Genomic DNA, 23,446 nt, shown 5'->3' on the forward strand with positions numbered 1-23,446 from the left:
TCTGAGACACATCAAACTTGCAACACTGTATTCGCGTCCAGCGGTAGACTGAACAGAGGCATAAAATTCCCGCAATGTCTCATTTAAAAGAGAAGCAGAGTAGGTCTCGAAATCAAAATTTTTCTGTCTTTGGCGCAAAAAGTCACTGAAAGTGTTAACTGCCCATTTAGTTGTCTTTTTCGTATTGACCTCATCTTTGTCGTCTTCGATCTTATCTAGCTCTGTCGGTGTTAATTCTTTGTGCCGCTTTTTGTCATTCAACGTCTTCTCCAAGTCTTCTATTTCGTCTTGTGCCTGGGCCCATTTCTCAAAATTGCCATATTCACCATACAAATTAAACTATATGCAAAAATCATCCATTTAGCCTACCTAAATAAACGTTTTCATATGTTTCTCTCACTCTGTTTGCAAGTGTAATTTTGGTACTATGGTTACCAATGATTATAGTAGCGGATTAATTTCGAACTGTAATCAAACTGACTGGAACTACCTGTGCATTAAACGGTTTTACTGCACACCTTCCAGCCAATCAGAATCAAGTATTTAAACAGCCCGTGGTATAAGACACAAATATAACGCCATACAGGGCACATGACAGTATACAGAATTACAGTATGAAACATGTTGTATGTAGTGTCTGGCAGTAAAGTTGAGTTGGAGTATGAACAAAAAATTCTTGAATATAAATATGTTAAGACAACCTTTATCAGTTTTTAGACTCTCAGCACCCGAGAGAAAGGAGTGACCAGAGAGTCAATTACAAAGATTAGGTGTGTTGTCAGACATGATAATAATGCTAAACATTAAAGATATGCGAGTAATTTCACACATGTACATTGTTGTTTATGTATGAGATGCCTGAATACGAGGTGAGACCTCACAGCCAGGAAAGGATATTTTTTTCAAACTTTAATCCATAGGGAATAAAAAAAAAAATTATTTATTCCATGAATAGGGAATAAATAAAAAATGCACTCAAATCTTCTGCTCTTAAAGATGAAGGGTGTAATTTCTGTGCCACTAACGTAACCAAATGAATGTACTACTTGCAAAACTGCAATCTTATCAAACACGTTTCACTCATTGATGATATTTCATACCAGTTGAGATTAAATTATATATTCCACTATACGATTGAAAATAACTTTTCTTTGGATAAATGTCCCATTTGTTTATATTTATATTATTTATTTATTTATAAATACATTAGCGGTTATCTTTCTCTGACCATGCTTTAAAATCACTCCGAACAGAATGAAGCCATTGTATTATCAAACAAAAAATAAATAACTGGGCTAAAATATATTTAACCTCATTCTTTTTTCGGCTGCTCCCTTTAGGGGTCACCACAGCGGACCATCCGTGATCTGCATATTTGACTTGGCACAGGTTTTACGCTGGATGCCCTTCCTGATGCAACCCCAGTGGCTAGGTGACTCTCACTCACACCTATGGGGCAATTTAGAGTCACCACTTAACCTGCATGTTTTTGGACTTGTGGGGGAAAATCATAACACCCAGAGGAAACACAGGGAGAACATGCAAACTCCACACAGAAAGGCCCAGGCAGGGCCTCGAACCAGGGACCTTATTGCTGTGAGGCGACAGTGCTAACTAGGGCTGGGATAAACGATTATTTTTTAAACGATTAATCTAGCGATTTATTTTTTCCGATGCATCGATTAATCTAACGATTAATTTTTTCAGGCCGATTCGATTTCGATTCGATTAATCGACTTGTGACAACACCGGTAATACCGGTTTCATCGGGGGTGGGGGTGTATAAAATGTAAAAAAAAAAAAAACATTTGCCGGGAGTTTGATTGACTGGCGATCTGATCAATCAATCATAATACGCATTTTTGTCAGACAAAGTAGTCAGGAGAGAGAAGATTCACGTCGGTGGATTTGAATTTGAATAATGGATTGTAGGCTACTGTACTGACATCTTTCCGCGGTTAAAACAACAGTCCTTCTGATGTAGGCTACATTCATGTTTAGCCTATTTGATACTATAAATTAACCAAGGAAAAGATGATCGGTTCACGAGCAGCTTTAACGGAGGCAATCTGTCACGACACATTAAAGAGCCACAAAATAGTAGGCCTATTTATGGTTTAATTTTCTTTGAATGACCAAATTTGAATGTTGAGACTTTATTAAATGTTACCTGCTTGGTCCTGTCTGTCAGCGCGTTGTCAGTGTCCTCTATGTATTTTTCACGACATTCATAGCTATACGCGCATTATTAATCGCTATAAATGAAAACTTTAGGTGTCGACAACGTATTATAGCCTACTCCAACATCAAGTGCAAAGTGGGGAGTTGAAAAAAACTTATGGTGCTCTGTCATCTGCAGCTGCTCCCGGGTGGCGGCTCTTCAGATGCTGGTGCATTGCCGTGGTGCTAGAATGGAAGGCCATCTCCATTTTGCAAAGACGACATATCACGGAATTGTTTCCTTTTAAATGAAAGAATTCCCATACTTTAGAGGAACGCGTGCATGCCGCCTTGCACTTCTGATAGTCTGAGGAGCCACTCGTGTTGCTACTACTCGCTGGCGCCGCCATCTTTGTTTTGGGTCCGACGAATCGACGCGCATATTTCGCCGCATTGTCCCAGCCCTAGTGCTAACCACTGACCTACCGTGTATCAACTGATCAAAGTAAAAAAGTAATTTTTGATCAAATCTAGACAGGCTCCATTTCCAGCAGCCATCACTCCAACACCTTGTCCTTGAGTAATCATGCTAAATTACTAACTTGGTACTAGAAAATAATTTGCCAACATATCAAACACAGTTGAAAGCTATTTGGTTCATTAAATGAAGCTTAACTTTGTCTTTGTGTTTGTTTTTGAGTTGCCACAGTATGTAATAGACCGGCACGTCTTAAGGTCAATATTAAGTAAACAAATGGCAAAAAAGAAACCGTTTTCTCTAGAAACCCATCAGTCAATCATTGTTTTGAGGAATGAAGGCTATACAATGCTTGAAATTGCCAAAAAAGAACTGAAGATTTCATACAAATGTGTACAATACAGTCTTCAAAGACAAAGGACAACTGTCTCTAACAAGGACAGAAAGAGATGTGGAAGGCCAAATGTACAACTAAACAAGAGGATAAGTACATCAGAGTCACTAGTTTGAGAAATAGATGCCTCACATGTCCTCAGCTGACAGCTTCTTTGAATTCTACTTGCTCAACACCAGTTAAGTACAACAGTAAATAAAAAGTCTCAGGGGTGCAGGCTTTATGGGAAGAATTGCAAAGAAAAAGGTTAGAGTGGGCAAAGAAACAGACACTGGACAACAGATAATTGGAAAAGAGTGTTATGGATCTTAACCTTATCGAGCTTTTGTGGGATCAGCTAGACTGTAAGGTGCGTGAGAAGTGCCCGACAATACAGCCACATCTATGGCAAGTGCTACAGGAAGTATGGGGTGAAATGTCACACAAGTATCTGGACAAATTGACAGCTAGAATGACAAGGATCTGCAAAGCTGTCATTGCTGCACATGGAGGAATTTTTAGATTTTTGACACTTTGAAGTAGTTTAAGAAGTTCTGAATTTTTTTCAAATTGTAATTGTAATTTTCCACGTTATTAATGTCCTGACTACACACTGTGATCAGTAGAATGCCACTTTGGTGAATAAAAGTACCAATTTCTTTCCATAAGACCAAAATTTGTACATTATTCCAAACTTTTGGCCAGCAGTGTATATTTAATCTATTTCAAATGTTATAACTCATTATCTTTAGCAGCTCATGTATTTGCATTTCAACAGTTATCAATATACAGTACTTATCAGTGAAACAGTGACACAAAATAATGATAAAAACATACATTTAATAAAAACAGGTGAGTTTATCGCATCTCTCACCCTCTCTCTTATGGAAAATAGCAGTGAGTGAATGAAGCACGTAGTTGTTTGATTCAAAGAGCACCGCAGGTGCTGACACCATGTCTGCTACCAACCTCCGTGTGACTTTATTTCAATGGATAAATGCGCTTGGATTGGAGTATATACCAGTCATTGCTTTCTTAGATTGCTCGGGCTGAATTAAAGCTCTGAAAACTGTTCTTCCACTGAATTTTAAAGAAGCTGTACATGGTAAAAGATCCGTTCTTTAAAATCCTCTTTTGAAAATTTGTTTAGAACATTTTAAGGGGCGTTTCGAGAATAGGCAACTATGGCACATTTAAACACATTTAACCGGATACTAATAGGCCGCACTATTTAAAAGTGGAAGTGCAAGTAGTCCATTAAAAAAAATTAAAATAATTCAAACCACTTTTCACAATACTCTCCTGTCTTCCATTGATCAAACAACTCATAATCCCGCCTCAAACCATTGGTTCATCCAATGTCGGTTTGTCAGACTGGGCAGGAACCTGGCCATCACACTCCAAATGACTGAGGATCACACAATTCCCGACTGTCCAATCACTAATTCAAATGAAACACACACCCTACCTTTCTAGAAGACACATGACAGATGTAAAAAACATGGATGTATCGCACATGAGCTGGCTGTCTGTTTCTAGGTTCCAAGAGTAATGGGCCAAGTGTGTTAAAAATGCATAAAAGTTAAGTTCCACTTTGCTTGTTCAGCACCTCCATTTCTTGAGCTTCGTTGCCATGTTCAATGGATTTCCATTCCAACAAGCCTAAACTTGGCACAACTGCAAATTGGGGCTAAGATCTTTGTTACAATCGTCAGCCTTTACTCCTAGTTCTTTCAAGAACTCTATACATGGCCAACAGCTTCTTCAGTAAGTCTTGAAGAAAAAGTGTATTAAACAAGGACAAAGTGAGACCACTCAGACGCACAACAACAAAAGATTAAGAACATTAGATTATCTAGTTTGAGGAAAAAGACTTGAGCCAACAGTTAATGACTTGTGAGGGACAGGTTCTAAACCTGTAGCTTTGATGTCAAGTATACACCATATATCAGCTGTTTCTTCAACAACAAACTCTGAGAAGCAAGCCTTTTAGGAAGAGATACAAATTAAAAGTCACATCTGAAAATGGCAAATAAATATAAAAGGGTACAAAGAGCAAAAGATTAGATTAGAAGTGTGTTATGGGTGAATAAATCTAAGTTCAAAGAGAGCTTTTGATTGAACAGTTAGATTGTAGGGTCTGTGAGAAGTGGCCGAAAAGACAAATCAAATATACTAGAATTCCCAGCTGTCATTGCTGCAAGTGGAGGATTTTTTTATTAAACCTCATGTTGAGTAATTTAGTATTTTAAATGCAAATTTGTGATTTGTAACATTGATCATCTGAAAGTGTGTGCCACACGTAGACTGCCCTAGAAGTTTAAAACATTCATGTTCAAACCTGGCAGGTTGACAATCCATATGAAAACCAAAGTTTGTGTGCAGCTTCATCTCTCTTCCACCACATAAGCTGTTCGAGTGCAAGCAGTGCATCTTTATGCAAACAAAGTCAATCTCAAGTGAATCATTTCAGTTGTAAGCTTCATGTACATGGTCATTTGAAAATCAGAGGGAGTCTGTGTGCATGACCATGTCTATCGGCAGGTGGCCATTAACAGCTGCAGAAACTCAACTCATGCAGTTTTTGCCTTGCTAACTCAAATTTAATTCATGTTCGAAATGATAGCTAACAATTGGTGTGTTGGACTCTTTTGGCCTTGGTGGTTGACTGGTGAGCTTCTCATGCTGAAGAGCTGATAGACCCTTGTCCTGTTTAGATCCGATTCAGACAATATTTTCTCAGCAAACACAAAGCACAAAAAGTGTGTGTATATGATTGAGTAACCGAGTGTTTTTCTGGGATTTGGCTGTGGCTAAATTATAACAAAATAAAGAGAGTCTGCACATAAACATAATAGTTTGTTGCACTGGGTCTTATCCGAGGCCAAAGTGATTAACAAATTTGTGATTGACAAATCACTGACAATCAATTTTTAAATCGGCATATCAGCTGAAACCAAAGACACTACTCTTTAAACATAAAACATTTTAATGTTAAAACTTAATGAAGTTTCTTACCAGACACACCTTTGCTTAGTCTAGAAGCATTTCACTGAAATTGCCACCATCTTCTTTACTCATGTCATGTCATCACGTCATGTGACTCCAGGCTTTAATAATTTAACTCAAATGAAAGCTTCTTCTGATTTGAGGACAGTTGGTTTAAATAATTTTATATTATGTATAGGGTACAGGGAAGCCGAAATTCAATGGGTATCATTCACTAATAATGGCTAGGATTTTGCATACTTGAACACACAGGACAACTTCAAAATTAAATAGAAATTCCATCAGATTTACAACAGGTGGGTCCACACAAGAATTTGTTCTTACCCTCCTTCTAATGTTAATGAAAACGTTCTATATAAGTGTTCTCTTACGAGAGGTTCTCTCGTATTGCGTAAGCTAGCTTACGCTACGGGAAAGATTAATCTTTTCTGAGATATTGAAGCCAAAAAATTATCCTTAATTTTGTATCCATTGTCAACGCAGTGCGGCAGCTGCAGACCTTGAGCGGGCTAGCTAGCGAGCTCATTGGTTGCTCTGCGGCAACTGCTGCAGCCTATAGACGAGCTTGGGCGAACTCGCATCCAATGGAAGGCGTCCAGCGCTCACTGCATCAAAGCCCGCCAAAAAGGCGTGACTAGAGTGCATATAAGCGTAGTTCGTAGGCTGGAACCCTGATTTTCATCTCTTCAGCGAAGCTCTTCGCATCTCTGAACTGGAAGCCGCGTCGCCGTTCGAGGGGCATCTAGCAAGCGTGGACAACGCTCGAAGAAGCCGGCCGTCTTCGCCACCTTCAGCCATCCTGCGAGCTGCGCCATCCGGCGACATATCCTTTTTTAGAGCAAGCTAAGTTCCTCAGCGAACTTCACAAAAGAGTATCGAGCATCTTTTTAAAGATGCCTCGCACTTCCTGCGGCTCATGCCGCGCTCCTCTCAGCGCCGGAGACCGACACATCATCTGCGCTCTCTGCCTGGGACTTGGGCATGCAGAGCTCGCCCTCGCTGACGGAGGATGCGACCTCTGCGGGAGCTTCCGATGTCGACCCTGCGGGCTCGACTCGAAGTATGCAAAACCGGAGCTGCCGCGCCGCCTTCTGTTTCGCCCGCACCGGAAGAAGCGCCGCTCCCAAAGGCTGCCGGAACCGGTTTTAAAAGCGATCTTCTGTCTCGCCAGACCCCCTCCCTCGAGCATCGCGTTCACCCTCCCCGCCCCCCCCCGGGATGCGCAGTTGCCGCCGAGCGGCCGCACTGCTGCCACCTCGGAGAGCGAGGCGGAGGACAAAGGCTGCTGTTCCATCATGCTTCGGACAGCGAGGAGTGGTCACAAGCCTCCTCAACGGCCCAGGAATCCAGCAGGACCCGCGCCGGAGTCGAAGGGGAACTGATACGCCTCCTCACACAGGCCGTCGACTGCCTCGGGCTCGAGTGGTCACCGCCCAGTGAGCAGGCTCCCAACAGACTTCGGCGGCTGTTTTCTTCAAAGCTGTCACCGCTGGCGCCATGCGCCGGACGCTCCCTTCCTGCCGGAACTCCACGCCGAGCTCTCTAAATCGTGGAGCAGCGCCTCTCGGCCAGGACTTCGATCCCACGTCTCCACCGCTCTCGCTTCAGTGGACGGCGCCGCCGAGAAGGGCTACTCTTCCATCCCCCCGGTCGAGGATTCGGTAGCAGCACACCTTTGCCCGACCTCCGCGAGATGGCGGTCTAAACCAGTGCTCCCGTCTAAGGCCTGCAGAACTACTTCCGCCTGTGTTGGCCGCGCCTATTCCGCCACCGGCCAAGCCACATCTGCTCTGCATTCCATGGCCGTCTTGCAGATCCTCCAAGCGGACCTTCTCCTGGAGTGGGATGAGAGAGGCAGGCACCCAGAGGCTGTTACAGATCTAAGGAGCGCGACGGACCTCACCCTTCGCGCCACCAAAGCTGCAGCCCAAGCTATAGGGAAGTGCATGGCCTCGCTGACTGTAACCGAGAGACACCTGTGGCTAACGCTAGCCGACATGGGAGAAACTGAGCGCTCCACGTTCCTCAACGCGCCGCTCTCTCTGTCCGGTCTCTTCGGTTCCGCGGTAAGTGGCATTGTTGACCGTTTTCGAAGTCCAGAAAGCCACCCAAGCCATGAATCTCTTCCTGCCTCGCCGCACTAGCTCCTCCGCAGGCCGCCCATGTAACCAGCCTCCTGCACGAGCATCTTCACAGCGCCCAGCTCAACAAAGCCAGACTTCCCAGCGCCGACAGGGCGGCCGCCCCAGATCGCGCTCAGACAGCCGCCGTAGACCACCGCCCCCGCGGGCCTCGGCCTAAGATTGCGCTGAAACCTGAACAACCGAAGTCCTCCTAGCTTTGTTGAACAAGCGACGGCTCAGTCCCGCCGCGGCGGACCACCGTCAAAGCTTCGCCCCTGTCAGTCCCCTTCTCTCAGGCTACTGCAGTGGTGAATTTAGCAGCCAACAAGCCGGTGACACTGCCCGCTTGCCTGCACTCAAACGCCGTTTTCACGGCGACCCAAATAAATCTTGTAAAGAGCAAACATGTCTTATGTGTAGAAAATGTGCCAACAACCCTGTGTTCGCCCCTACACACAAGCATAACACATCCCGTGCCCCTATCAGAGCATGCTCTCATAAAGCGATTACTGAACCGCTCGAGTGTCAGAGTCAATGAAGGCGCCCACAAATGCGTCGTGCGCCCATTCTCTGGCAGCTCTGTCACACGACCAGCCCTATGTGTAGAAAGCGTGCCCACAATCCAGTGTTCACTTCTGCACACAAGCACTGCATGTCTCGTGTCCCCACCAGAGCACGCTCACATAAAGCGATTCACGAACCGCTCGAGCGCTAGAGTCAATAAATGCGCCCACGAATACGTCGCGGCGCCCATTCTCTGCCCGCTCTGTTACACGGCCAGCAAACATTCCTCTGTGTGTAAGTCCCGTGCCCATGACTATGCTTGCGCATCACGTAACAGATGTGACTCTTTCCCCATTCATTCCAATCGGGAAGTCACTCACAAAACAGCCTGTTCATGCTGTCTGCGAGCAATCATGCATAAACACACTAAATGCGCTCACACATTTTGTTCAGCGCTCTGTGTGTGGCAATCAGACCGAATTGGCCATTCACCCTCTAGCGTTACGCTTCAAAGCATGTGAAGCTATTCCAGGGATATCCAAGTGGATGTTAAGCACAATACAACAGGGCTATTTGCTACAGTTCGATCGCCGCCCTCCTCGCTTCAGAGCGCGGCTCGAAACCACTGTGAACACGGAAGCAGCGTGCATGCTTCGTTCAGAAATAGCAAGCCTTCTGTGCAAAAGGGCCATAGAGAAAGTGCCACCCTCTCTGAGCGAGTCGGGGCTTTACAGCCGTTATTTTCTTGTTCCCAAGAAAGACGGCGGCCTCAGACCCATATTAGATCTCAGGGTTTTGAACAAGGTGCTTGCAAAAGACCGTTCAAAATGCTTACAATCAGGAAACTCCTCGCGCATGATGCGCCAGGGGACTGGTTTATTTCTCTCGATCTGAAAGATGCATACTTTCAGATTCAGATAAATCCCGTCACAGGCCATTCTTGAGATTCGCCTCGACGGCCAGGTTTATCAATACACCATCCTTCCGTTCGGCCTGTCCTTAGCACCCGTACTTTCACGAATTGCATGGATGCGGGCTCGCACCCCTGCGTGAGTCAGGGTTTGCGAATTCTGAACTATTTGGACAACTGGCTGATTATGGCTCAGTCACATATGGAGCTTCTGTCTCACAGAGCAGTTCTCCTCAGCCATCTGAACAGTTTGGGTCTTGCAGTCAATTGGACCAAGAGCTCACTACAGCCCAGTCAGACAATTTCCTTCCTTGGGATAGAACTAGACTCCGTGGCAATGGCGGCTCAGCTTATCTACACAGCGGCGCCGTGTTCAGCGACTAGCTGCATCTTTTCAGATGAACAGCCTCACGCCTCTGAAGAAATTCCAGAGAGTGCTAGGTTACATGGCCTCAGCCGCAGCAGTACTTCAGCTGGGTTTACTGCACATGCGCCCGCTTCAGCATTGGCTAAGCACCCGCGCGTCTCGCCGGGCTTGGGCCACAGGCCGCCAGTCCATCAAGGTGATGGACCGTTCGGACAACAGATCTGTGGTATCCTACCTAAACCGTCAGGGCGGTGTCAGATCCAGGAACCTTTTCCATCTGACGGAACGCATACTGAGTTGGTCCCAGTGCTACCTGCGCTCGCTGAGGGCGACGCACGTGCCAGGCCACCTGAACGACGGCCCGGACAGACTGTCCAGAGACAATATTCCCCCAGGGGAATGGTCCCTGCACGCTCAAACAGTCCAGACGTTATGGCACCTATTCGGCAGAGCAGAGATAGACGTCTTTGCATCAGAAGAGAACTTACTGCCCGATATTTTTCTCGAAAAGCGAGGACGAGCTGGCCCAGGACTGGCCCAGGCGCCCGCTTTACGCCTTCCCCCCGTCTCGCTATTGCCACAGGTAATGCAGAGGATCAGGGAAACGCGTCACTCTGTGCTCCTCATAGCCCCGCGTTGGGAGAATCAGACATGGTTCCCGGAGCTTACGCAGCTGTCACTGACAGCGCCGTGGCCCATCCCAGTGAGAGCTGATCTCCTCTCTCAAGCTCGCGGCACAATCTGGCATCCCCACCCAGAGCGCTGGGCGCTGCATGCGTGGGTGATCAACGACTACCCGTCGCTCTGCCAGGAGTAAAATACCATTATACACGCTAGAGCCCCTTCCACAAGAAGACTCTATGCGTCAAAATGGTCTGTGTTCTCAAAATGGTGCACCGACAGAGACCTGGACCCGCGGACATTTGGGGTGTCGATCGCTGCTCGTATTTCTACAAGAGCTGCTGGATAAGGGCAGATCCCCATCCACGCTCAAAGTGTATGTGGCAGCCGTTGCGGCGTTCGCTGAACCCCTGCACGGCCAGTCATGGGGAAAAAACGAGCTGGTCATCCGCTTCCTTAGGGGAGCTAGAAGGATGAAACTCCCGCGCCCCCCATCGGTTCCTATCTGGGATCTTTCTATAGTTCTCGAAACTATGAAAGCCCCCCCTTTCGAACCACTTCAATCCGTGGATTTGAAATACCTTTCACTCAAAACCGTTTTTCTGACTGCCCTGTCATCAGTCAAACGTGTCTGTCAGCGCTGCGTGTCTTGAGTTTGGACCAAGTGACTCCAAGGTCATTTTAAAACCTAGACACGGCTATGTTCCCAAGGTGATCGGTACTCCTTTCAGAGCACAGGTCATTTCCCTATCGGCGCTACCAGCATCCGATAGCGAACGCGACGCCAATCTCCTTTGCCCAGTCAGAGCACTGAGATTGTATACCGCGCGCTCCGCCGCTTTCAGACGCTCTGAGCAGCTTTTCGTTTAGTTCGAGGGCGCACCAAAGGTCTCGCCGCCTCGAAACAGACACTATCTAGATGGATAGTGGACGCTATTGCTGCTGCATACGCGTCAAAAGACCTGCCATGCCCGTTGGGCATTAGGGCTCACTCCACTAGAGGCATGGCATCCTCGTGGGCATGGTCCAGCGGGATTCCCATTCACGACATATGTGTGGCAGCGGGATGGACCTCCCCCTCCACATTTGTCAGATTTTACAATATGGAAGTGCCCGCTCTGCAGGCAAAACTACTAGCGGTTTAATACGCTACAGCTCCCCTGGTGAGCTGCACTGATGGGACACATTCCACACAGACCAGCACTGCCGCTCTGTCGTTCCCTTCCCACTATGTGCTTATATATTACACAAACACTGACCCGCATTCTTGCCGGCCAAATCTTATTTCCCCACTCATAAGGGCTCCCGGGTTCCCCTTAATTCCCTGGGGCTCATACAGTGGATGCTTGGCGCGACGGCGTTGACAATGGGTTCCGTGAGCGTAAGCTAGCTACATAATACTGAGAGAACCTCTCGTAAGAGAACGTATCGGTTACCTAACGTAACCTCGGTTCTCTCTAGATGAGGGAACGAGTATTGCGTAGCCGGCGTGCTTCGCGCCACGGCGACTTTTACGCTTCAGTCAATGAAAACCAGGGTTCCAGCCTACGAACTACGCTTATATGCACTCTAGTCACGCCCTTTTTGGCGGGTTTTGATGCAGTGAGCGCGGGCGCCTCTCATTGGATGCGAGTTCAGCCCAAGCTCGTCTATAGGCTGCAGCAGTTGCCGCAGAGCAACCAATGAGCTCGCTAGCTAGCCCGCTCAAGGTCTGCAGCTGCCACACTGCGTTGACAATGGATACAAAATTAAGGATAATTTTTTGGCTTCAATATCTCAGAAAAGATGAATCTTTCCCGTAGCGTAAGCTAGCTTACGCAATACTCGTTCCCTCATCTAGAGAGAACCGAGGTTACGTTAGGTAACCGATACGTTTTCAGTGTTAGAGCCCCTGTATAGTTCAGAAAACACCACACTAAAACAGAGTGGTGCAGCATCACAATTTAGAATGATTTTATAATATGTACCACTGTAGACATTGGATCAACTGAAGGTATGTTGGAGTGCTGCTTGTGCAGGAGCATTTATCTGTGCTTCATCATACACAGGTTCAGACCGAGCGTGTGGTCCATAAGGCAGTTCTCAAGTGGAAAGAAATTCATGGCAGTTCCATTTGCCTGACCGTTTCTCAAACACGAAGCTGTCCTGGCACCTTATAAGAGTTAGAATCGCTGCCAGTACTGTGACACGAAATGTAACTCTTCGAGCACTGCCAAAAGGTAAAGAAACATTCTATTCCATTGCGATATTGTGTAGTACACAACATGCATAAATCATCTGCCAAACAATTTCCAGGCTGTGTAGGAACATTCCACCAACTGCATCCAAGCATATCCAGTGGCATAGTATGCCGTTTGTGTGCTCTTACATGGAGCATTTACGGGCAGAACTTATCCCAGCTCCAGCTATAATGCACATAAAGTGTCACTTTTAAAGAAGACTACTTATAAAAGACTACACACACACACACGGTCACTGTGACGCTTGACTGAAATGTTTCTCATGATCTTAATCTTTTGATCTGGAGGCGCATGCTTAAACGTTTGAAATTAGTTTTGTAGACAAAAATATAATTGTGCCACCATATTAATTTATTTAGTTATAAAACTAAAATGTAATTAAAAAAAAAACGTTTTTTTAAATTGATGACTTGGACCAAATAATAAAGAAAAGCAGCCAATAAGTGCCCAACATAGATGAGAACTCCTTCAATACCATTTGAAAAGCATCCCAGGGTGATACCTCAAGAAGTTGTTTGAGAAAATGTAAAGAGTACGTGTCTGCAAATTCTAGGCAAAGGGTGACTACTTTGAAGATGCTAAAATATAACACAGTTTTATTTAGTCACAACATAATTCTCATAGTTCCATTTATGTTATTCCATAGATTTGATGACTTTATTATTCTAAAATGTGAAAAAAAATTTTTTATGAAGAACGTGTGTGTATTATATATATATTTATATTACACTGACCAGCCATACCATTAAAACCATTGATAGGTGAAGTGAATAACATGTATTATCTCATTACAATGGCACATGTCAAAGGGTGGGATATATTAGGCAGCAAATGAACAGTCAGTTCATGTGTTGGAAGCAGGAAAAATGAGCAAGCCTAAGTATCTGAGTGACTTTGACAAGGGCAAAATTGTGATGGCCAGATGACTGGGTCAGAGCATCTCCAAAACGGCAGGTCTTGGGTGTACCTGGTATGCAGTGGTTAGCACCTACAAAAAAGTGGTCCAAGGAAGGACAACCGGTGAACCAGTGACAGGGTCATGGGCACTCAAGTCTCATTGATGCATGTGGGGAGCGAAGGCAAGCCCGTCTGGTCGGATCCCACAGAAGAGCTATGTAGCACAAATTGCAGAAAAACTTTGACCCCTGTCCACCGCAGAAAGTGCCTACAATGGGCACATGAGTATCAGAACTGGACCATGGAGCAACGGAGGAAGGTGGCCAGGTCTGATGAATCACATTTTCATGAGAACAGTCGTTTACATGGGACGAAGGCAGAGTGATGCTTTGGGCAATGTTCTGCTGGGAAACATTATGTTCTGGCATTCATGTGGATGTTACTTTGACACCAACAACCTACTTAAAAGATTGTAAAAACCTTAAAGAGACCACGTACACCCCTTCATGGCAACGGTATTTCCTGATGGCAGTGGCCTCTTTCAGCAGGATAATGTGCCCTGCCACACTGCAAAAAGTTCAGGAATAGTTTGAGGAACATGACAGAGTTCAAGGTGTTGACTTGGCCTCCAAATTCCCCAGATCTCAATCCAATTGAGATCTATGGGATGTGCTTGACCAACAAGTCTGATCCATGGAGGCCCCACCTCGCAACTTACAGAACTTAAAGGATCTGATGCAATGTCTTGTTGCCAGATAAAACGGAACACCTTCAGAGTCCATGCCTCAATGGGTCAGAGCTATTTTGTCAGCATGAGGGGGACCTACACAATATTAGGCAGGTGGCTTTAATGTTGTGGCTGATCGAGCTGATATATATATATATAAAAAAAAAAATTCTTTCACTGAGCACTTTATTGGGAACACCTGAACACCAACTTATTCATGCGATTAACAAATCAGCCAATCATATTGGCTGTGCAATGCAGTATCATGCAGATACTGGTCAGGAGCTTCAGTTAATGTTCACATCAACCATCAGAATGGGGAAACAAATTTGATTAACCGTGGCATGATTTTTGGTGCCAAACGGGCTGGTTTGAGTATTTCTGTAGCTGCTGATATCCTGGGATTTTCACACACATCAGTCTTTAGAGTAATGGTACCAAAAACAAAATCCATCTAGTGAGTGGCAGTTCTGCAGAACTGCCACTCACTAGATGTGGAATTACATGTTGATGAGAGGTCAACAGAGAATACCCAGATTGGATTGAGCTGACAGAAAGGTAACCCCTCTGTTCAATTGTAGTGAACACGTCAAAGCTTTAAGCGGATGGTGCATCCGGAACGTATTCACAGCGCTTCACTTTTTCCAAAATGGATTAAATTCATTATTTTCCTCAAAATTCTACAAACAATACCCCATAATGACAACATGAAAGAAGTTTGTTTGAAATCATTGCAAATGTATTAAAAATAAAAAATGCAAAAAATAAGAGAAAGAAATAAATAAAAAAAATCACATGTACATATTGTAAGTATTCACAGCCTTTGCCATGACACTCAAAATTGAGCTCAGGTGCATTATGTTTCCACTGATCATCCTTGAGATGTTTCTACAACAGATGTTCTCAACTGTGGTAAATTCAGTTGATTGGACATGATTTGGAAAGGCACACACCTGTCTATTTAAGGTCCCACAGTTAACACTGCATGTGAGAGCACAAACCATGCCACTAAGTCCAAGGAATTGTCTGTAGACCTCAGAGACAGGATTGTATCGAGGCACAGATCTGGGGAAGGGTACAGAAAAATTTCTGCAGCATTGAAGGTCCCAATGAGCACAGTGACCTCCATCATCCGTAAATGGAAGATGTTTGGAACCACCAGGACACTTCCTAGAGCTGTCCGCACAGCCAAACTGACGGTGGAGAAGGGCCTTAGTCGGGGAGGTGACCAAGAACCCGATGGTCACTCTGACAGAGCTCCAAAATTCTCTGGTCTGATGAAACAAAGATTGAACTCTTTGGCCTGAATGGCAAACGTCATGTCTGGAGGAAACCAGGCACCGCTCATTACCTGGGGATGTTTTTCAGTGGCAGGAACTGGGAGACTAGTCAGGATCGAGAGAAAGATGAATGCAGCAATGTACAGAGACATCCTTGATGAAAACCTGCTCCAGAGTGCTCTGGACCTCAGACTGGGGCGAAGGTTCATTTTCCAACAGGACAACGACCCGAAGCACACAGCCAAAATAATAAAGGAGTGGCTACGGGACAACTCTGTGAATGTCCTTGAGTGGCCCAACCAGAGCCCAGACTTGAACCCGATTGAACATCTCTAGAGAGATTTGAAAATGGCTGTGCACCGACGCTCCCCATCCAACCTGATGAAGCTTGAGAGGTCCTGCAAAGAAGAATGGGAGAAACTGCCCAGAAAAAGGTGTGCCAAGCTTGTAGCATCATACACAAAAAGACTTGAGGCTGTAATTGGTGCCAAAGGTGCTTCAACAAAGTATTGAGCAAAGGCTGTGAATACTTGTGATTTTTTTTTCATTTTTTAATATATTTGATTTTAAACAAACTACTTTCACAATGTCATTATGGGGTATTGTTTGTAGAATTTTGAGAAAAATAATTAATTTAATCAATTTTGGAATAAGGCTGTAACACAACAAAATGTGGAAAAAGTGAAGCGCTGTGAATACTTTCCGGATGCACTGTATATACACACACACATATATATATATACACACACACACACACATACATATATATATATATATACAGTGAGGAAAATAAGTATTTGAACACCCTGCTATTTTGCAAGTTCTCCCACTTGGAAATCATGGAGGGGTCTGAAATTGTCATCGTAGGTGCATGTCCACTGTGAGAGACATAATCTAAAAAGAAAACTCCAAAAATCACAATGTATGATTTTTTAAATATTTATTTGTATGATACAGCTGCAAATAAGTATTTGAACACCTGTCTATCAGCTAGAATTCTGACCCTCAAAGACCTGTTAGTCTGCCTTTAAAATGTCCACCTCCACTCCATTTATTATCCTAAATTAGATGCACCTGTTTGAGGTTGTTAGCTGCATAAAGACACCTGTCCACCCCATACAATCAGTAAGAATCCAACTACTAACATGGCCAAGACCAAAGAGCTGTTCAAAGACACTAGAGACAAAATTGTACACCTCCAGAAGGCTGGAAAGGGCTACGGGGAAATTGCCAATCAGCTTGGTGAAAAAAGGTCCACTGTTGGAGCAATCATTAGAAAATGGAAGAAGCTAAACATGACTGTCATTCTCCCTCGGACTGGGGCTCCATGCAAGATCTCACCTCGTGGGGTCTCAATGATCCTAAGAAAGGTGAGAAATCAGCCCAGAACTACACGGGAGGAGCTGGTCAATGACCTGAAAAGAGCTGGGACCACCGTTTCCAAGGTTACTGTTGGTAATACACTAAGGCGTCATGGTTTGAAATCATGCATGGCACGGAAGGTTCCCCTGCTTAAACCAGCACATGTCAAGGCCCGTCTTAAGTTTGCCAATGACCATTTGGATGATCCAGAGGAGTCATGGGAGAAAGTCATGTGGTCAGATGAGACCAAAATAGAACATTTTGGTCATAATTCCACTAACCGTGTTTGGAGGAAGAAGAATGATGAGTACCATCCCAAGAACACCATCCCTACTGTGAAGCATGGGGGTGGTAGCATCATGCTTTGGGGGTGTTTTTCTGCACATGGGACAGGGCTGACTGCATTGTATTAAGGAGAGGATGACCGGGGCCATGTATTGCGAGATTTTGGGGAACAACCTCCTTCCCTCAGTTAGAGCATTGAAGATGGGTCGAGGCTGGGTCTTCCAACATGACAATGACCCGAAGCACACAGCCAGGATAACCAAGGAGTGGCTCTGTATGAAGCATATCAAGGTTCTGGCGTGGCCTAGCCAGTCTCCAGACCTAAACCCAATAGAGAATCTTTGGAGGGAGCTCAAACTCCGTGTTTCTCAGCGACAGCCCAGAAACCTGACTGATCTAGAGAAGATCTGTGTGGAGGAGTGGGCCAAAATCCCTCCTGCAGTGTGTGCAAACCTGGTGAAAAACTACAGGAAACGTTTGACCTCTGTAATTGCAAACAAAGGCTACTGTACCAAATATTAACACTGATTTTCTCAGGTGTTCAAATACTTATTTGCAGCTGTATCATACAAATAAATAGTTAAAAAATCATACATTGTGATTTCTGGATTTTTTTTTAGATTATGTTTCTCACAGTGGACATGCACCTCACGATGACAATTTCAGACCCCTCCATGATTTCTAAGTGGGAGAACTTGCAAAATAGCAGGGTGTTCAAATACTTATTTTCCTCACTGTATATATATATATATATATATATATATATATATATATATATATATATATATATATATATATATATATATATATATATATACATATACACACACACACACACATATACATATATATATATATATATATATATATATATAGTCACACACACACACACCGATCAGCCACAACTTTAAAACCACCTGCCTAATATTGTATAGGTCTCCCTCGTGCCACCAAAACAGCACCAACCTGCATCTCAGAATAGCATTCTGAGATGATATTCTTCTCACCACAATTGTACAGAGTGGTCATCCGAGTTGCCATAGACTTTATCAGTTTGAACCAGTCTGGCCATTCTTGGTTGACCTCTTATCAACAAGGCATTTCCATCCACAGAAATGTCACTCACTGGATGTTTTTTGCCACCATTCGGAGTAAATTCTAGAGAATGTAGAGTGTGACAATCCCAGAAGATCAGCAGTTACAGAAATACTCAAACCACCATGTTGGAAAATGTATCCCGTAGTCGTGGAAAAGATGTTACTGTGTTTCAGATTGGCCATATTGGCCTTCATCAAGCAAATAAAACAACTAAGGGGATTGCTGAAATCACTGGAATTTAGTTAAGAACTGTCCAACATATTAATAAAAACTGGAAGGATAGTGGTGAACCGTCAGCTTTGCGGAAAAAAATCTTGAATGATTGTGATCGGGGATGTTGAAATGTTTGAAGTCACATCCTTAAAAATTAACAGTAAAACTCACGGCTATGTTTAATAGTGAAAGCATTTCCACATGCACAATGTGATGAGAACTTACAGGATTGGGACTAAACACCTGTGTGGCCACAAGGAAGCCACTTGTTAATGAGGCTAATTGGAAATAATAAAACTTCAATTTGCTAGTGAGCATAAAGATTGGACTGTGGAGCAATGGAAAAAGGTAATGTGGCCTGATGAGCCAGATTTACCCTATTCCTAAATGATGGGCGCATCAGGGTAAGAAGGGAAGTGCATGAAGCGATGCACTCATCATGCATATTGTCCACTGTACAAGCCTCTGGAGGCAGTGTTATGATCTGGGGTTGCTTCAGTTGGTAAGGTCTAGGCTCAGCAATGTTACGCAGCAGCAAAATGAAATCAGCTGACTACCTGTACGTAATTCCCTGACGGCATAGGCATATTCCAGGATAACAAGGCCAAGATTCATTGAGCTCAAAGTTTGTAAGAGTGGTTCAGGGTGCACGAGGAATCATATTCACACATGAATTGGCCACCACAGAGTCCTTACCTTAACCCCACTGAAAGTCTTTGGGATGTGCCGGAGAAGACTTCCACTCTCCCGTCATCAATACAAGATCTCGGCCAAAAATGTATGCAACTCTGGACGGAAATAAATGTTGTGACTTTGCATAAGGTTTTCAAAATAATGCCACAACGAATGTGTGCCATAATCAAAGCTATAGCCGGTCAAATCAAATATTAGAGTATGCACCTTTTTTTTTTTTTGGCAAGGCAGTGTAAATACTGTTCATTGTTAGTTTATGTTGTTAGTCAATTATCAAATGGGACATTATTGTAAAGTGTTAACAATATATGAAATGTCATAGATAAAACATACATAATTTTATATAAATTATAGCAAACTGTATAGATTACAGAGTATACATGAATAAGTTTTGTTTTTGTGCCAGCAAACAAAACTACTATTCTACTGAGCAGTTATGAGTATCTGGTACAAAAATATATTAGTACAGCTAAAATCATACCAAGAGAATATGTTAAGGTGACAGTCCACATGTGAACCTAACCAACTAGTTTCAGGAAAGAGGTTCAATTGCCACAAAATAAAAGTGGAATTCAAATAAGAAAATCAAGATTACTCCATTTTATTACCAAAGAAAACCTATAAAACTAAGTATTTGATTTGTTATTGTATATTCTTAATACGTTTGTTTAGTAATGAGTCATATGTCACATTTCGATGATGACACTAATATCAATTGCCACAAGTGTCAAGGTCAGGGTTTTTAGTAACAGTACACAGAGTTGGTGTTAGTGAGTTTTTATGTTGTTCACTAAACAGTGGTTCTGAATGTGACAAGAAATGTTCCTCAGAAAAGAGATGTTTATGCACATACATTTAAAGTATTGCTTAACACTTCCCCCGCTAAAACTCTATACAATTATACCAAATGCACTCCAACCATTCATCATATCCAGAAATATATGCATATATTAGTCTATATGGCTAACTCTTTATTTCTTTTCAGCGTAAGGACCCACTGGATAAATGTTACGTCTATAGACTCTAGAGGGTGCAACTGAACCATCATTGTGCATTAAATGAATAGTTCACCCAAAACTGAAAATCTTCATCATAGCTGATTTTATACATTGCTTTTATACTTTATGTAACACAAAAGGAGATATTGAGCAGAATGTCCAGGCTGCTCTTTTCTAACGAGGGTCATCTCCAAAAAAGGAAGTTTTTTTTACAAACATAGTTTTAGCCGTTTCAAGCTATGAGTGGTAGAGGTGGCAACTTAGGGCCACTTAAGTCACCAGGGTACCCTGCAAAGCAAGGAATAGTTTTTATTTTTTAAATATACTAAAAGCTGCGATTAAGACTCTTATGGCTCAATTACACAGTCATAGAGGGCCCCCTCAAAGTAGGATTTCGCTTAGGGCCCTCATATTGCACAAAAATAAATAAATATGAGTTGGGAGCAACACAAGTGAAGGCTCTCCGTATCAGACACACAAAAGGGCCTTAAAGAAAAGGGCACTAAATAAAAAGTTAATTGCAATGTAACTGTTATACACCAATTGAATTATAGATGCACACAATATTTACTGATAAAACATTAATAACTGGTATAAGTTAGATTCACAATGTACATTTATAACAGATTGATCAGCTGTCTCTTTGCACTTACCTTTAGTGTCATCCTGTTCCCTTTTATATTGCAATATTTATCTGTGGAGATATTTTTATCTTATAAAAAATAAATGTTTTAATATAAAGAGGATTTAATGAACATCACTGTTGGGTGGACCACTTGACAATACAAGTGTTCTAATGCCCAGTGTGCATTCATATATTTGATTAGCCAAAAATATATTAGTACTACCAATCATAATAAAGTAAATACATTAAAAGTACATTCCGCCAAAGTGAGAAACATTCTATTAAGTACAAAATATAATACTATGAGAATCAGCACCACTGTTACCGTAGAAACGTACTAACAACAATGCTTATTCTTCGAACATTAATCAGAGCAATAACCCTACATTTATTGCAAACCTATTTGTGTGACAATGCCAGATTATGTCTTTGTGTTAAAAACCATGCAGGGAGTTTGTTTGAAATGTAGCATTGCAATATTTAGTATGAAACCTCTCAGGGCTACATACGTGGCATATTACAATATAATCATAAACAAATCTATAAATCATTACGATTATAGGAGGTTCTAATACAGAGTTTTGGCCCAGCCAAAATCTGTACAAGTACTTGCAAAATTCCTGTAAATATTTCCTGGCATTCTATGTGGCTAACCAAATGACAGCACGCCAATATCACAACAGCAGAAGCAGAGCTGTCAGTCAACTTTTGTAGCCACATGAGAAGTCAGCAAACCGCTTTGAAAGTCAAGCTTACTGGTGAAGTATACGGCATTAATCCCAACAGCTTTTTTGAATCACGTTTGAATTATAGCCGATTGAGAAGTATCACAATTAAAGAGAAAGAGAGAGTTTTGTAATAGCAACATGAATAAAGACTGAAAAGTTATTGTATAAAAGTTTTTATGAGGCTGTTTTGTAACATTTATTAGATGTGTGTGTGTATGTGAACTACATTACAGTTTATAGCTGAATACATCAGATCTATGGAATAAAAATAAAAAAAGTGAAGGAAATCATCTACAAGCAAATGTATCACTGTCACAAAACTTCACAGACTGCTTAACCTATTAAAATAAGATTGTGGATAAAACAAAGGGTTATCCAAGATATTACACAAAGGCCATTACATGTACTATAGAGTGGATCTTCACAACGCTTCTGTATCGGAGCATGAGGTGCAAAACTGTTTCTTCGGCAAGCAGTACAATTTAGACATCAAGAATTTCATGGACTGGTGATCTGCAACAAGAAAAAGACTGGTTGAAAGACATGAAAGGAGTTTTTTTTTTTTAAACAATTATTTACTCTTAACATCTTGTATAATAGTCTAAAATGAAATATATATATATATATATACATACATATATATATACACATATATACATACACACACACACGCACATACATACATACATACACACATGCACGCATACTGTATGATGTATATAGTACACTGCCTGAACCCAAAAAAGTTGCATAATTTAATATTTTGTTGGACCAACTTTAGCTTTGATTATGGCTCGCATTCGACGTGGCATTGTTTGGACAATTGTATGCAACGTTGCAACATTTATTTCCATCAGATTTGCATTCATTTTTGGCCGAGATCTTGTATCGCTGACGGGAGAGTGGAACCACTACATGAAGTCTTTTCCAGCACATCCCAAAGACTTTCAATAGGGTTAAGGCAAGGACTCTGGTGGCCAATTAATGTGTGAAAATGCTTCCTGAACCACTCTTTCAAAATTTGAGCCCGATGAATCTTGGCATTGTCATTCTGGAATATGCCCATGCCGTCAAGGAAGAAAAAAAAAAAAAAATCCATCGATGGTCATTAACCTGGTCATTCAGTACATTCAGGTAGTCGGCTGACTTCATTTAATTGCCGTATAACATTGATGAGTGTAGACCTGACAAATTAAAGCAACTCCACATCACAACACTGCCTTAAATCCAAACAGCAACTTTTTTTTGGCCAGGCAATGTATCCAAAAAATGTTTTTGGTTTATATATATATATATATCTATCATACACACACACGCATATACATACACACACCCACATACTTGGCATTAATGAGTACATCCCCTTTGAAAATTACGATTTTTATCATCTAATTCTCAGTGAACACCAGAACAATTAGCGGAATTTTGACAAAACTGAGTTTAATTAAACTTTTGTTTTATTATGTACATTAAAGGTTGGTCATCAACCCCTTTAGGATAACAAAAGAATACATTTAATTCAAATGAGGTATTGCAAAAATGAATACACCCTACACAAATTCCACCAAATCTAATATTTTGTATGGCTTCCATGATTTTTCAGAACAGCAGCTATCTTCGAAGCATAGAGTGAACAAGTTGGCGACATACTGCCACGTCCATTTTTCTCCATTCTTGGAGAATGAGCTATTTCAGAGCTTGGATGCTGGATTGAGAATGATGCTCGACCTGTCTTTCCAGAACTCCCCACAGATG

General features: G+C 42.7%; 1 protein-coding gene across 4 annotated transcripts in view; it reads right to left on the minus strand.

Annotated features, from left to right (window-relative positions):
- Nucleotides 1-23,446, minus strand: part of LOC127624166 (YLP motif-containing protein 1-like) — a 63,438-nt gene that overhangs the window by 2,310 nt on the left and 37,682 nt on the right. For 3 of the 4 annotated variants that reach the window (XM_052098859.1, XM_052098858.1, XM_052098857.1), the window contains exon 21: nt 21,864-22,204. The exons of the other annotated variant lie outside the window; for it this stretch is intronic. The gene's annotated coding sequence lies outside the window, so the exon portion shown is untranslated. Of the gene's footprint in view, nt 1-21,863; nt 22,205-23,446 lie in introns of those variants that run through there. 4 annotated transcript variants of the gene reach the window in all.

Source organism: Xyrauchen texanus, chromosome 30 (assembly GCF_025860055.1).
Source record: "Xyrauchen texanus isolate HMW12.3.18 chromosome 30, RBS_HiC_50CHRs, whole genome shotgun sequence".
Classification (NCBI taxonomy): Eukaryota; Metazoa; Chordata; class Actinopteri; order Cypriniformes; family Catostomidae; genus Xyrauchen; species Xyrauchen texanus.